The sequence below is a fragment of the Carassius carassius genome, chromosome 21 (genome assembly GCF_963082965.1).
Source record: "Carassius carassius chromosome 21, fCarCar2.1, whole genome shotgun sequence".
In the NCBI taxonomy this organism is placed as follows: Eukaryota; Metazoa; Chordata; class Actinopteri; order Cypriniformes; family Cyprinidae; genus Carassius; species Carassius carassius.
Genome location: NC_081775.1, coordinates 28,932,726 through 28,948,729, shown reverse-complemented (window position 1 = coordinate 28,948,729; position 16,004 = coordinate 28,932,726). Strand labels below are relative to the sequence as shown.

Below are 16,004 nucleotides of genomic sequence, written 5' to 3'. Positions count from 1 at the left end.
AACATTTCAGATGCAATCACACATTATTGAGTTTATTTAATGAATAAATGTGTTAAATATATAATCAAGCTGCTTAATTCCGAGAGAACATCAGTCCAGAGTCATAAGCATATTAATCATGCGCGTGTTGATTTTCCCAGCGCACAGAAAACCTAAGCAAACTCAATAAGGACTGCAGAAACTAGTGCTGCAATCACGATTCTTTTATTATTTCCACATTCAACTCTATATTTAAAGCCTACATAATAAGAGGCATTGCTTTCACAATTACACGACCTATATAAACTCCAAAGTCTCTCGCAACAATTACGCACACAATCCCTCTGAAAGTACCTCAAATTCAGATCTCCTTCAAGTGCACAAAGGTTCACAGATGTTTCCTTCCACTCATCGAACCTGCAACACCACCCGGGTTGACCCTTGTCATTTTGATTATGGGTAATTTAGTTATTAATTTACAATTTCAACCAGGCTTAGATTATATATAATCCTTTATTAGCTGTCCTATTATTTATTATGCAGAAGATTTTATCCACGGTGGCGTGTGATCCCGCCGAGCCACTGACACGCACAAAAGCACAGTGGGGTTAAAGAAGAGGCTGGAACCTGAAACATCCTTTGAGGATGAAAAACTGATTTCTTTCTTTCTAGAGTGGTAGAGTCATTTCAGCCGTGACACATCTTGACCTTTAACCCTTTCTTTTCACATGCTTGGAAGACGCCAAATTGAATTTTCGGCACCGTCAATGACAAAGCTTCTCATTTCTTGCCATCTAATTTTTCCTCAAGCTTTGATCAATTCTTATCACTCTTCTCGTGGTTGAAATAGACAGGGATGTGGAGTTCACGCCGACCGTGCTGCTCAGAACACAATCTCTTTGTAGTGCATCACTCTGAAGTAACAACAGTTTCTACCAACACCTAACCTCACAATCAGCTGCCAGCTGAAACTAGCCTCAAAGCCATGTAATGACAGATGACTGCTATACAAACATCCAACCATACGTGTCCTGCAAAAACACAGGCCAAAAACAAATGCATCTAACCTCATCGAATGGAATCGCAAAAACCTGCCTCAACTTCATACTCACTGATAAACTGAGAAATGTAAATGAATAGATAAACAAATGTATAAATAGCAACATACAATACTGGTCAATGGAATGTTTTAATGTTTTTTGAAAGAAGTCTCTTCTGCTCACCAAGGCTGCATTTATATGATCAAAAATACAGTAAAAATCTGAAATATTATTACAATTTGAATAAACTCTTCTCTATTGTAATATTTTTTTAATATGTAATTTATTCCTGAGATGCGAAGCTAAATTTTCGCCATCATTCAGGATCTTGTCTTCACTGTCACATGATCCTTCAGATTTCATTATATTTATATGTCGATTTGCTGCTCAAGGACAAAAAGGACAGCATTTATTTGAAATAGAAATCTTTTGTCACAGTGTGAAAGGCTTTAATGCCACTTGCCACATGCATCCTTGCTGATTCAAAGTATTCATACTTTTAAAAAATCTAACTGAAACTATTGAACGGTAGTGCAGAATGGATAAATGTTCATTATATTTTGTAGTAAATGTGTGTGTTATGGAGATCAGGTTTTAGTGGAGACTTTGAAATGGATTAACATTTGAAATAAACACACGTTTACGTAAATACTTTCAAATGGCACAAAAGTCCTCCGATATACTTAAAAGGACTATATCATTTGCATTAAAACAGTGATTCCCTCAAGGATAGCGGCCTGTTGGTTGAAAGCAGTGATTAATAATTAAGAGACTTCAGTTCAGATCCAGGATCCATCTGAACCTCGTAAATATATATATATAATCAGAAACACAGGAACCAGAAACAATACCAAAAATCTAACCTGAACACCATCTGTTTTAATAATAATAATTACCATCATCTCTAGAAAAACACCTGACAGTCAAGTCTTTCAGATTCATGAAGTAAACAGTCTGGATAATGAAGGAGGGGTACATGGGAAAACGGGTCAATCTGAGAATGTCTAAAAGTGGAGGCTTGTTAGGTTTGTTAGGGATTGGGATAAGGATGGAAGGAGATGAAAGCGTGGGAGCAAGCCGAGGGAATAACATTGGGAAACAAACTCAACACGACACAACATCACAGAGCTTTGTCAGGATACTTTCTACACTTTCACCTACATATTGATTCACTCTGTTAGCAAGTTGTTGTTGGTGGGTTTTTTCCCACTCACTTCTAGAAATGGCAGACACTTGAGGTTTAATCAAGGGTTTTCTTTTTTTTCCTCCCGGGGCTGGATGATTGCAGAAAACTCTGATCATAGCCGTCTAATGTATGGGCAAATGTGTCTAGCAGAGGTTTCCCTTCATGTTTTCTCCTACCAATATGATTTAAAGACACAAGGTTCAACCATTTAATCAGCATTATCAACAATAATTCAATAATAATAAAGTAAATTTAAAAAAAGCTATATATTACATTACATTACATTACATTACATTATATTATATTATATTATATTATATTATATTATATTATATTATATTATATTATATTATATTATATTATATTATATTATATTATATTATATTATATTATATTATATTATATTATATTATATTATATTATATTATATTATATTATACAAATAGTCCCAGTCCTTGGTTCGGATTGGTTGAGCCACATTCAAATCCATATTATTATATTATATTATATTATATTATATTATATTATATTATATTATATTATATTATATTATATTATATTATATTATATTATATTATATTATATTATATTATATTATATTATATTATATTATATTATATTTAACACAAACTTATTCAGTTCATGTTCAGCAACATTATTTCAGTAGCATTTCTAAGTTTCATTTCATTTAAGTTGAAGAACTGAAATTATTGACTGGAAATGTAACAAATAAAAACTAGAACTGAAATTAAATAAGTAAAATGCTCAAAATGATATTAGAACAACACAATTACTAAAAATGTAACCTAAAGTGAAAACTAGGATCAAATAAAAACCCATTCAAAATATAAATAAAAATGTGCACATAAAAATCCTAAACTATACATAAATTGTGTTTAGAATAATAAATTTAAGATTATTTGTAGTCTATGTGGAGGCAAGACATTGCAAAAGTTTAAACACACACCGTACAGCCACAAGCCACATCCTTAAATAAGAGTGATAAAATCACTAACCTTTTCTGGACAAATGTATATCATCCTGTCATGACCTTGTAAAGCCTTGTCACAGCTGAACTGTCACGCACAGGAATGACTTAAATGATAGTTTATCCAGCTAAAACACTAGTCTAACCACTAAAAGGATCACTTAGACACTTTACAGTACAACTCAAATAACACATTTTTGTTTTGGAAGGAATTAGCAAGTGCTTTAAACAAAGTGCAGTTACAAAGTAATTATCTGGAATGTTGCCCTTAGACTTCCATTACAAGTGCATTACCGAGAACATGATTTTTGTTTGTGTTTACAAAGTGAGAGATGCTTCAAAATATTTTCTGTGGTACACGGCAGCCATTCGTTCAAAATACCTTAGCATTTATGAATCCTGCACATTGCTTCTTATCTTAATGTTTTGAATAAACAAATCTACGAGCAATTATGAGGCAGAGACTTTTTTTTCAAGACTTCAGCGATATTTAAATGTCATTAAATGTCACAGACTACACTAAAATGAAGTAAATAACTAAAAGTTTCCTCTCAGGTGCCTGCAGAGAACACCTAAACCCTATAGATAATGCATGTGCTGCTGTTCAGCGGAGGCGTCTTGTGGGCCGTCTTCAGACAGATGAGGTTGTGAAAATTTCATCAGCTATTAGAAAAGACAATGTGGCGTGCTTCTACATTCATGCAATATGCACGCAAATATTTTTTCTGAATAAACTATGTGATGATGAGGAGTGAGCAACTAAAATAAGTTTAAAACAAGTGAAGATGAATTCACAATTCAATACTAACAAAGGAAATATTTTCTTCAGTGAATTGTTTACCCATAAATTAAAATTAGGTGAAACTCAGCCTCATGCCATGTAAGATGTAGATTTGTTTCTTATGAACATGCAGCTTTTCTCTTCACAAGATGTTACCTGATGGACTGGAGAGGTGTGCATTATTTGTGGATTATTGTAAACACCTGTTTGGACTCTCATTCTGACGGCACCCATTCACTGCAGAGGATCTATTGGTGAGCAAGTGATGCTCTAAATCTGCTCCCATGGAGAAAAATTTTTGGATGGCTTGATGGTGAGTAAATATATAGCAAGTTTTTTTTTATTTTTGGGTGAACTATTTCTTTAAGTTTCTTTGCTGAAAACTTTTAACTACACAGCAACTCAGAAAGTTAAATATACACTTCAGCTCATGGGTACCTGGTATACTTGCAACTTTGAACAAAACTCTGGGCGTACGTCAAAGACTAGATGCCACTAACCTTGCAAACGTTGCCAAATCCAACAACTAGTTCCTACTAATGCACTCATTTTATGAGCCCACAAGCTTGTAAACATGATTGTGTTTGCAGGCACACTGATGCACGCAAACTCCGAAAACCTGCATAAAGTCAGCAAACTGCAAATTTTTAGCTAGTTCTTGTCAGTTTTTTGTGTGCAGTACACCAGCTGTGGAAGTAGAGATGAGAAATATTCAGTCAGAAATATTCAATCCACCAGCAGCACCACCACATGATTTCTTTGGGCATGATTATAATGACAGTTAGGTTACTGAGTCCACCAACACTGCAGTGACGTTTGCATTATTTTCCTCTCTTTTGTCACACAGAATCAAATGGATGGTAAGGCAATCAATTGCATCAGTATTGAGCTCAATGTATATACGTTTTCTATGTCTGTCCTTGGATTATATACAGGAGCAAATTTGATATAATAATCCAGTTTTGCTGCACGCTTTCTCTTCAGTTTGAATACAGGACTTACCTCTAAATTCCCTTCCAAACACAAAATTGCATTGCACCATTATTTCCGGCAAAAGCAGAGAGACCTCAAAAAGAAAGTAAAAGAGTTTTTTCCTCACAGAAATTCAAGCACAAAACAAAACCTATTGACAAACAAACAAAGTGTATGGGTTATTTAGAAAAGAAAGCAATATCTCTCCTATTCTCCAAAATATTAAAACAAACATCTAATGCTGAAGAAGGAGGGAGAGTGTGTAAATATCATAAACACTAGGGTAAAGCAAAATCTCAGCTGACAGAATTCAAGACAGAGATTGCCAACAATCCCCAACATAATCAAAGCACCACTATATTTGGTCTCCAGCAATAAAAGAGGAAGAAAAAGGAGAAAAATAGGATCAGCCTTCATTTAGAAAAAGAAAGAAAGAAAAAAGAACTGACACTGCACTCAGAGACGGTGCTTTCTTTTTTTTCAAAATGAGTTTCTAATAAAATATAATAATATAAATAATAATTTAGCAATTTATATATTTAATTTAGTAGTAATTAAATATATAGTGTTTCCTATAAAACTTGATGCGCTGAAGATTGAGCGGTTCTTAATTGCGAGGGAAAAAGAGAAGTCATTTCTGTGAGACTCTGTATGGTGCGCTCAAACTCTGACTGTGCGATTTATCAGGGTGAGAAATAATTTCAAAGGTAACAAAAAGGTAAGGGATAAAATTAGTTCACCTTTGACGCTTTAAGATCTCATTTACTCTTGGATTTTAAAGTTCAAATGTGCCATTTTAAGGTTTGCAGACCAACCAATGACATCAGTGACATCAATCATTGTGTGATGCATCTTGATGATCGATATCTGAATGAGATTTGAGGAGAATATTAACAAAAATGACTCTAGAAAATTGAAAATAGCCATATACTCCTTTCATGGTGCCTTTTTTCTTCTCCTCAGTGTACTGTGTGTAATGGAAGTCTGGACATCTCATTTTGTGTTCTACGACTACGACAGTAACAAAATTGGGTTTGAATTGATATGAGGATGAGCAAAAGATGACAGAATCCTCAACTCTTTAAAATAAACCAATACCTACAGTATCGTTTCATATATGAACCTCTCTCTCATGTACAGTAGCGCGTGAAACAGCGGAGAGCCACTCCAAGTCCTGCGCCTCTGATTGTGATGCTAAGATTTCGTGGGTTCTTAATTATGTTCCAGCACATGGATTGCATTAATTCACATCACTGTGCTTGAATCGGCAACTGACTGCGATCATTTAGGCCTCTCAAACTCCATTTGCAGCTCCTCTCCTGTAGGCTGTTGCTCTAATGGAACTAATGCAGTCTCCTAATACAAAAATCACACTGCACCGAATACCAGATTTTCATTATGGCTAAACTGCCTGAAATGTGAATACTTTTTGATTGCAAGACAAAGCTCTGTTCAGCTGGACAGGTTCTGTATGTAAAAGAACAGATATGGTAGACAGTAAGCAGCGTGTTTTATTCTTTAAAAAAAAACAATAATCGAAATCTAATCAACTGCTCGTTTATAGTTGACAAGGTGAGTATAAGTTCCATAATGTTTAAATTTTAACTACTGGTTGAGTACAGGTGTAATACGATGCTTAGCAATACAATATATACTAATACATAACTGCCTAAGTCAATTCAGTGGCCATCTGATGCATAATGCACACAAGAATAGTAAAATCTCTTGGCTGGTCAGGCTTTATACAGTTCTGTAAGAAAAGTCATTTTGAAAACAAAAGACATTTCAGAAGTCAAGCATTCAGCTCCTAAAGTTTATGAGATTAGTGGCAGAAATTCGTTGTTAGACGCTAAAAGATGAGTTTTGTTTTACACACTTATTTTAATCATACATATATTTAAGTGCCATCTGAAATTTTCATCTAAAATTAGGATTTTTATCAGGCTCCTATATTTTTGTTCAGTTATTTCACTTTAATAGCCTGGAAAAGGACCTGCACATTGCCATTTAAGTAAAATGACTCAACCTAAGCATAGGAGCTTGATAAAAATCCTAATTTTAGATGAAAATTTCAGATGGCAAAAAAATTGAAAAAAATTCAATAGGTTCACTCCGAGCAGAATCGATATTTTAACGTTTCTGTTCTGCGTTCCTCTGATTTTATTACCGTTCCGAAACCGGTTCGGGTGGAAGAAAAACCAGTTAATAACGTTATTTAAAAAAAATAAATAATTATTTGCCTATAATTTGCCTAATAATAATAATAACACAATAATAATAAAGTGATTTCTTTATTCAAAAAGAAAAAAATATAGATCTAACGCTTAGTCACAGCCAATACAGCATCATCTTCTCTAGATTTTGGCCAAATGTAAGATACTTAAAAAATAAATAAAAATCTATCAACACTTTAAAGACATCAAACTATTTTTAAGATATTTACAAATGTTTGCTGCATTGTAAAAAAAAAAAAAAAAAAAGACACTTGCATAAGATTGCGTTTTGAGAGTGAAAAAAAAAAAAAAAAAAACTTAAGTCACGGCTCACATCGCATTTTATTAGCCCTATTACTTCCGAAATAATGAAGGCTAAAATGCCTGTAACTAGTCTAAACTAAACTGTTTAAAACATTATAAAAACAGTTATTAGTTTATCTCCAAAGCAAATCCTCTAAAGTTATAGGCTATAAAAACGTCAATCCAAAAACAAATTAAAGGTGAAGCTGATGCCTACCTCTCTCATTCGGCAGGAATCCAAATGTTTCCATGTTCTCGACATATCTGGATGCTAAAATGTTATTTATTATATAGCGTTTGTACTTTCAGTTATTATTATTTAAAATAATCTTGTCGGTTAACGGTTGTTGGTTAGAAAAAATAACGAAATTAAAATCCCTAGTCAGTAATGTCACAGTGCAAAGAATATAGAATAATAGTTACTGTACAATAAGTAACGCTGTATTTGCGTCTGAAAGTCGGACTCCAAATTTCATTCTAAGAATTACTTTGAGGTTAATACATCAAATGAAAATTGTTCAGCTTACGGTAAATTTGAGAAGCTCCGCTAGGCTATTTTCCCCTCACTCCACAACAAATCATTTCAATTGACAGTATTTAGAAAAGAACAGGAATTAAAAATATAAGAAGCTATAGCATATTAACGACAAACCAAAACTAATTAATTTATGCCAAAACGAAACTCAAACCAACGTTGTGTCTCATTCAACACAAAATCAAATGTTTCAGTATTCGCAATGTATTTGAATGCCAGATGATTATAAAAAATAGCCTATAACAGTGTTTATTTTAGTTTGTTAATTTTAATTTAATAGTTTGTAATGTTTGTAAACATTTTGTGTCTGCATTATGTCTATTTCTGAATAATCTTTTTTTTTTCTCTAAAAAAGTATAAGTATATATATATATATATATATATATATATAAATATATATATATATATATATATATATATATATATATATATATATATATTTAAAAAAATTATACTTTTCTATTAAACTTACACTTTACTTTTCTATTAAACTTACACTTTTAAAGTATGTTTATATATATAGATAAAAACTTATAATTTTTTTAGAGAGAAAAAAAGATTATTTCATTCAGATTATTTCATTCGTTAAATCTTTCTCGGACGTTTCGAAATGTCGAAATTGGGTTGCGCATCTATCTGTGCATGATGATGTCCAATGCAATCGCCAAGCAGAGCTTCTCAGAGTTGGGAATAATCAGAAGAGAGCCGCGGTCCTCAGTTGGGCAGGAAAGGTTAAACATGCTGGCGCTTGAGTGTTGAATGCACATGCACCAACGCCGAGAAAAAATAGGCCGTTTTGCACAGCGTCATCAGGCCTAATTTGTTCTTAATCCGGCCCTGAAGGCGGTGCATTGCCATTGTGATTTACCTATGATGAGTTCACAGCTGAGCGGACATTTCACTCGTTGGCTTCAGCACATTTGTGTATGCCGTACTGCTGGAATTGGTGAATTGGTTAACAGCAAATTTTAAATATTAAATGGAACGATAAAATAACGTTATTAACTGGTTAATGGCCATTTCAATTTTTCGATTCTGTTCGGAACTATAAAATTTGATTTCGTTTCTGTTTCTGTTCCTGTCAAAATTTTGTTTGTTTCCGTTTTCGTTCCTTGAACCGGTTCAGAGCCCTGCTGCCACCTATCTCTCAAGTAGATTGCTGACACTCCTAATTGAGATTGTCAATGGTCCATTTGAGAGATAGGTGGCGGTAATGCACTTATAAGTCTGTGATCCGCCGTAAAGCAAGATGAAGACTTGTCAGGCTTAAAAAAAAATACTTAATTGCATACTGACCCCTAAATGTACTGAATGGTATACTGTATACTCCAGACTTGCTCCCTTCCTAAAAATGTACATTTCTACAAAAAAAATCAGGTTCTGAGGTTCAGATGCATTAGAAGTATGTAGTGTAATGCAAATACTGGTCAATGTAGTGTGTTACCAGTGAATCAAAGGCATGGATAATATGTACCATGACCACTGTACACTGAATTCCTTTTGAACATTGTAGACTCGATCTCTATTCAGAGTTTCCTGCTGGAAGAATGAAACGACCACAGCTTTGATGGTGCCATGAAAGCAGGTGCAGTTTTCAGATACAGACCGGCTGAGACGGAGAAGACCAGCTGGACGGCATGAGTTGGAAGCACACCAGAGCTGCTCGCTAGCTTGCTAGTATGACGATGCCATCTTCAGATCTTTGATCATTTACTGATCATACATGGCCTGTCCGTTGCTCTCCCAGCAAACATTTGGACGTCTTTTGACAATTGAAAAGATGTCCGTCCGAGACGTCCCGTCATGGTTGAAAAATAGTTCCAAAATGAAAGTTGAACCGATGTCTTTGACGTCTTCTGGACGTGAACTGCACGTCTTTTCTGCACGTCCCTGGACGTCTAAATGTGTCGTCTTCTGGATGTCGTTGTCTTCTGGATTGTTAAATGCGTTGCTGCATAGTTTAAGTGTATGTACATATAAGCCTGCATATAAAATAATCACACACCCACGGTGTAACATCGTGAAAGGCAATCAATTATGTTTAACACATCTTGACAAAAGTTCAAGATCGGTCCAGTCAGACCTGAACGTCCATAAAACATCTTAATCAAGTGTACATTACAAACAATAACACATTATTTGTGGACATATGCAAAAAAAGAAGCGTGTTCTGATTTAGCACATTTTATTGTTTTTGAACAGTTTAGCATCTGTTAACCAAACTAAAATACCAATTACAAAATACAGAATTATTATATAAAGGGGAAATTCTGTCATTTACTCACCCTCATGTTTCAAACCTGTATACCTTTCTGTGTTCTGACAATATTGTTTTCATGTTTGCTTTACTGGGACAATGACAAATAAGTATCTTCAAGATGATAATCTATTTAAAAAATTTGTTTTTAATGTAATCATTGTATCCATTTTGGATTTCTGAAATAAGTTTACAGGCCTACCATTTTCATCAGAAATATGATTTAATGAGGGGCATCACTGAATAAAAAGTGCTGAAATACTCAATCTTAAAGTCCATTATTATTGTCAAAAATTTCTATTTGCACAGTGTTTTTTATTAATGTTTTTAATATATAATAATATAAATCAATATTAATTGCATTTATTTTTAAATACTTTAATCATATAATATTAAGAATATTATTAATATTTGAACATGTGGCATAAACACCTTGCAGGAGCCATTGTTGTCATGTGACAAGAAAATCATAAAACATAAGACCTTCATCATAAAATATGTTTGAAATCATTGTTATTTATAAAATCAAAGTGGTGTAAATGATTTAAACTGTATAGAACCGACATGAATTCAAATATTACATTTCTGAGAATGCGTTCATGTGTTTTCTACTAGAATGTTAAAAGATGGTTTCTTTTTATCAATTCTTTATTAATCTTGTCATTGACTTACACAGTTGTCTTATAAACACAAAGTTATTTGGAAGAATGTTTGTAACCAAGCAGATCTCACAATCCATTAACTGCCACTGTAGGAAAAATTATTATGATCATAACATGAGGGTGAGAAAATTATGACTATTTTCATTTTTGGGTGAACTATCCCTTAAACATACTACAGTTGTTTGGCTCATTTCTTGTAACCTCCACCCACATCTCTTCCTGGAGCGAGCTTCAGGTGTTCTGCCATCGCTGCATCAGTCTCAGAGTCTACACCTCTTCACAGCATCTGAGGGAAGAGAATACATGTATTTTTAAAATAAATAAAATAAAAATTTGGAGATATTCAAAATATCTTTATGGTCTACAGCTAAAAAAAAACCTTGGACCAAGATGAATGAATCATGAATGAAACATTAGAAAAAAAGGTAATCAACAAGCATTAGATTTTATTTTTATTGTATAAAAGGTGTTATGCTTTAATGTGATGCCCCTGAGAAACACTCAGTGTAACTGTGAGAAAGTGAACAGGACACTTCTGATAAGACAGGTGGGATGTGATGTCCCCTGAATAATTAATTAAAGCGTACCAATAAAAATTACATCAATATAAGTAACTTTTAGCCTACTAACGTTAGCTAATTTTAGCCATACTTATACATATAGTGAATTTCAGTTGACAATGTGGGCATCATTTTTCTCGGTTCCTTCGTGTCAAACAACTCAAGCACGTTAATCAAATAATACAAAATGTACTTACCCAACAGTAGATTTTATATAATATATATCGATACATCTCCCTCCTCGAGTCCTCTTCGAGTCCTCTCCTCGTGGTTGCCTGCTCCGCAACTTCCGGAAAAAAGCGAGATCTCGCGAGATAATCTATCCAGAGGTGGGTAGAGTACCCAAAAACTGTACTCAAGTAAAAGTAAAAGTACTTCTAGAAATATTTACTCAAGTAAAAGTAAAAGTACTAGTCTTGAATAGTTTCTTGAGTAAGAGTAAAAGAGTATCGGATAAAAAAATCTACTCAAGTAGTTAGTTACTAGTTACTTTGGGTCATATATACTGTACTGAGCCTATTTTTATTTAGATATATAGATAAAATGTATGTAATATATGTGTGCGTGTATAAATGTATATATTTCATCAGCCTTTACTCCAATTTATGTAATTTATTATAAAACCCTGTCTGTTTACTTAAGTAACAGATATAGGTGTCATGCCATAACATATTTTTAATACGACTGACTTTATATTAAATGTGAATTTAACATTGAAAGTTAATGTGATATAAATATTGCTACTAATCTTTCATTGTTCAGAAAGAGAGCAAATAACATTTACATTATTAAAGATCATTTTCACTGACAGTCTACATTTCAATCACTCTCAGAAACTCCCATTAAAATCACTGAAACTGTTAACACTGTGAAATCAATATCTTAATTAAAGATTCGTACACACATCTGCACTTTGTTGTTCCTGCGAGAGAATTTGCCAGAAAGAGGTATTCAGTCAGAGAGCGAGTGAAGGAAGCACCGGCATTTCAGCGATGACTCATCTGAACACATCTGATTGGCCAATGCTTTAATAAGCTCAAAAGAATCATGTGTGATTGGTTATAATGCGCAGCGCTGTATAAACGCATCTATCTCTGGCTAAGCGCCAGCAAACAATCACAGATCTGAATTTAGCAGCTGATAATATGACTCGCAGAACGTACTTGCACCAGTGTGATTGTATTAAAATTAATAAAATCTTAATCGGCTATTTTTTGTCTTTTGGAAGCTGCATTCAACTTGACTCCCCTCTGTTATAAGCCACACACGTACAACAAACTAATGTCACAGTGGTATCGTGTACTGTAATCGAATGTAGCCCAAGTTATTACCTGTTAAACAGTAGACAGCACACGCGGTGTTCATCTAATAAGGATCTCCATCGCTAGCAAATAATAGCCTTTGCAGATTTCAATTCAGTGCAGTTCCAGCCACGTTTTCAACGCTCTTTCTGTTCTTAAACGTTACAACTCCGAGTGAACCACTTCAGATGCTCAGCGCGTGCGGCAGGGAACTGAACGACTCATTCAAACTGATTCATGAACCAATTCACTCGTTTGCCAATTGGTTTGATCAAGCCTTTGAACAGAATTGACTCAAAAGAATGAATCATTCGCGAATGTGCATCGCTCATTGCCTAGAGAAAAGTAGACGGCGCGTTTGGAATAAACTGAAGCATAACATTTATTGCATTAAGATAAAGTAACGACAGGAGCGTCGCCCACAGTAACGAAGTAAAAGTACAGATTTTTCCCCAAAAATTTACTCAAGTAAGAGTATAAAGTACCCATCTTTAAATATACTCCGAAAAGTATTCGTTACCCCAAAAAATTACTCAAGTAAATGTAACGAAGTAAATGTAACTCGTTACTACCCACCTCTGAATCTATCCTATAGCGGGATTTTGTAATATCACGAAATATGTTACTATGTTTTGTGTCTACATCTTGGCAGCACCGTTTTGGCAATTGCATACAACTCAGACCGAAATGGTGACCGGATATATATCTGTTTTACATGTATATGCATAGATTCCATAAAAATAATAACAACGAATACATAAAACAGGTTGAAATAATGACTAAATTGCAGCATGGCTTTGCAATCACTTAACTACACTGGGCAGTTTGTGATTAGAATTTATTTCAACAAGATAAAGTAAATGTATTTACTCTGTATACAAACATTTTTTCCTGCTCGTCTTGCTTGGATGTCTTTTCACAACCATGATGAGACGTGTAAAAGACGTCAGTGGACGTCTATTCACAACCTCTTTAAAACCTCTTAAAAACTACTTGGTGCACTTAAATTAATTGCAGTATTAATCAAGGTGTAAGCACAGCTTTTGCATATTCCACAAGGATTTCACAGAGGGTAACGATGGACGTGTAATGCACGTGTAAAAGACGTCAAATAGTGACGTCCTCTCACAACCAATTCACAACACGGGTAAATATTGAACTACACGTAGCTAAAAGTCAAAGAAACAATTATACATGAAACCCCATAGAAGTATAGACATGTACAAACGTATCTGAATGCATTTTTAGGAAATGTTCTATGTTACACATTTCTACCGATTTATGCCGTCCTACCGCGACTATCTTTGGCGGTGGACACGACAAAGTTGTTGTAGGATAACTCGGTCAGATTGCAAGACATATGGTCATTTAAGCTCCATAAAACAGCTTTGATAAGACTAATTACGTCTTCATTTAATATGTGTATATTTAACAAAAAAAAGTGTTCATTTTGTTATGTGCAAAACTTTTTTAATTATCAAAAAGCTACTGAGTGCGCCTTTAACCGTGAGGTAACTTAATCATAATTGCAAACGCATTTGCAAAGGTGAGTCACATTAGAGTGATTGCCAATTAGCAATTAGCATTAGTATCTGTCAGAAATAAAAGAGGTCTGACAATTAGCATTTAGATAAGCAAGCTTTCAAGGCAACGTGAGTTCCACAGAAGACGGATAGTCTGAATAGGAAATCTGATTGAATAACAGGTGCAGCGATCAGAAAAACACACTCTTTCATGGATCAAGGGGAAGGTCTTTGAATGACAAGTGCAATTTCTAAACATGGACAAGCTTCATTTGGGAAAATGAACCATAATCGTCACTCAGAAATTGATAGTAAGCACACACACACAAACAGCACTGAACTATAGTGTTTTTTTTGTTTTTTTTTTAGTAAACGTGGGACCTTTTTGTGTATAAACCAAACTACATCACAATGCTGTACCTTAGCGGAAAAGGCTATACTCAAAGGAATAATTCACCCTAAAATGAAAAATCTGAAGAGATTTGGAGACATTTAGCATTAATTCACTTGCACACCAATGGATCTTCTAGAGTGAATGGGTGCTGTCAGAATGAGAGTCCAAACAGCTGATAAAAACATCACAATAATCCACACCAGTCCAGTCTGCCAGTTAATGTCTTGAAGTAAAAAGCTACATGGTTTTTAAGAAACTAATCCATCATTAAGATAATTTTAATGTAATATTGCTTTCTCCTTTGAAAAAAAATAATTCTTGTCTGAATCTGGAGATAAATATCCACAGATCAAACCCTGTTTGCAAGCAAAAACAGCCCTAAACAAATATGTTGGTGGGTTTTGACAATGGGAATGTTTTTTTTGTGATTGAACTTGACACAGATGGCAGCTATTTATAACTAGTTATAAGTGGTTAACATGGTTAATTAGTGGTTATGGTTGGCAATAAGAAAATGCATTTTATTGGTCTTTTATTATCTGGACTTTTTTAAATCCTAAAAAGGCAGATGAATCATGCATAAGATCAAAAGCATGTAATAAGTCGATTTTCATATCAACTGAGTAATTTTCAAAGTCAATATTTTATGTCAATGCCTAACCCTAAGAAAGCATAAAAACTTAATTATAAAGATATGTGCTCAAAGCTCACAAAGATATTCTCACTTAACTCAATTTCACATCCTGAGATTGGTCCCTTTGTGAGATCCAGTCTGTTTTCATATTTAACTCATACACCTACGTGAAGGATTCACAACCTACCATCTGCCACAAACTGTGAAAATAGTTAGGTTCTCTAAAACTTCTCATAATTAGATAAAGGAATGTCATCAAAATATGCTTCCGAACCATTTCACCACAAAACTAGACCCTTACCATCTGTGAAGATCACATAGCTCAACCAAAACTGTTCCAGCAGGAAAGTTTAACTCCAAATCTGTGGAGTATATGATCTAGAAAATATAAATTATAGGGTGATCAGCAGGTGAGTGGGAAACAGACCAAGTCCAAAATCTTCAAAAATTACAGTGCTCTTTGTTTCAGAAGTCTGGAATTTTCAAAAAGGTTTGAATAATTGAGATCTGTTTTTTTATTTTATTTTACCAAGCCAGAGTGCAGTGCTCACCACTTCATTCAATTTACAATATACATGATCATGTACACAGCCAAAAATATGGACTTTCTTTTCCTCCCTCATATAAAAACACAGAAATGTCAATTCAGATAAGGTTCAGAGGTTCACATTCTGGG

At 34.1% G+C, this 16,004-nt stretch overlaps 1 long non-coding RNA gene across 1 annotated transcript; it reads right to left on the bottom strand.

The window, feature by feature from the left end:
- Nucleotides 1–10,165: 10,165 nt before the first annotated feature.
- On the bottom strand, nucleotides 10,166–11,752 carry LOC132097252 (uncharacterized). Its single transcript, XR_009422706.1, has 2 exons — nucleotides 11,674–11,752; nucleotides 10,166–11,202 (listed from the first exon to the last, which is right to left on the bottom strand). It is a non-coding gene; the product is annotated as an uncharacterized LOC132097252 (long non-coding RNA).
- Between the last annotated feature and the right edge of the window lie 4,252 nt (nucleotides 11,753–16,004).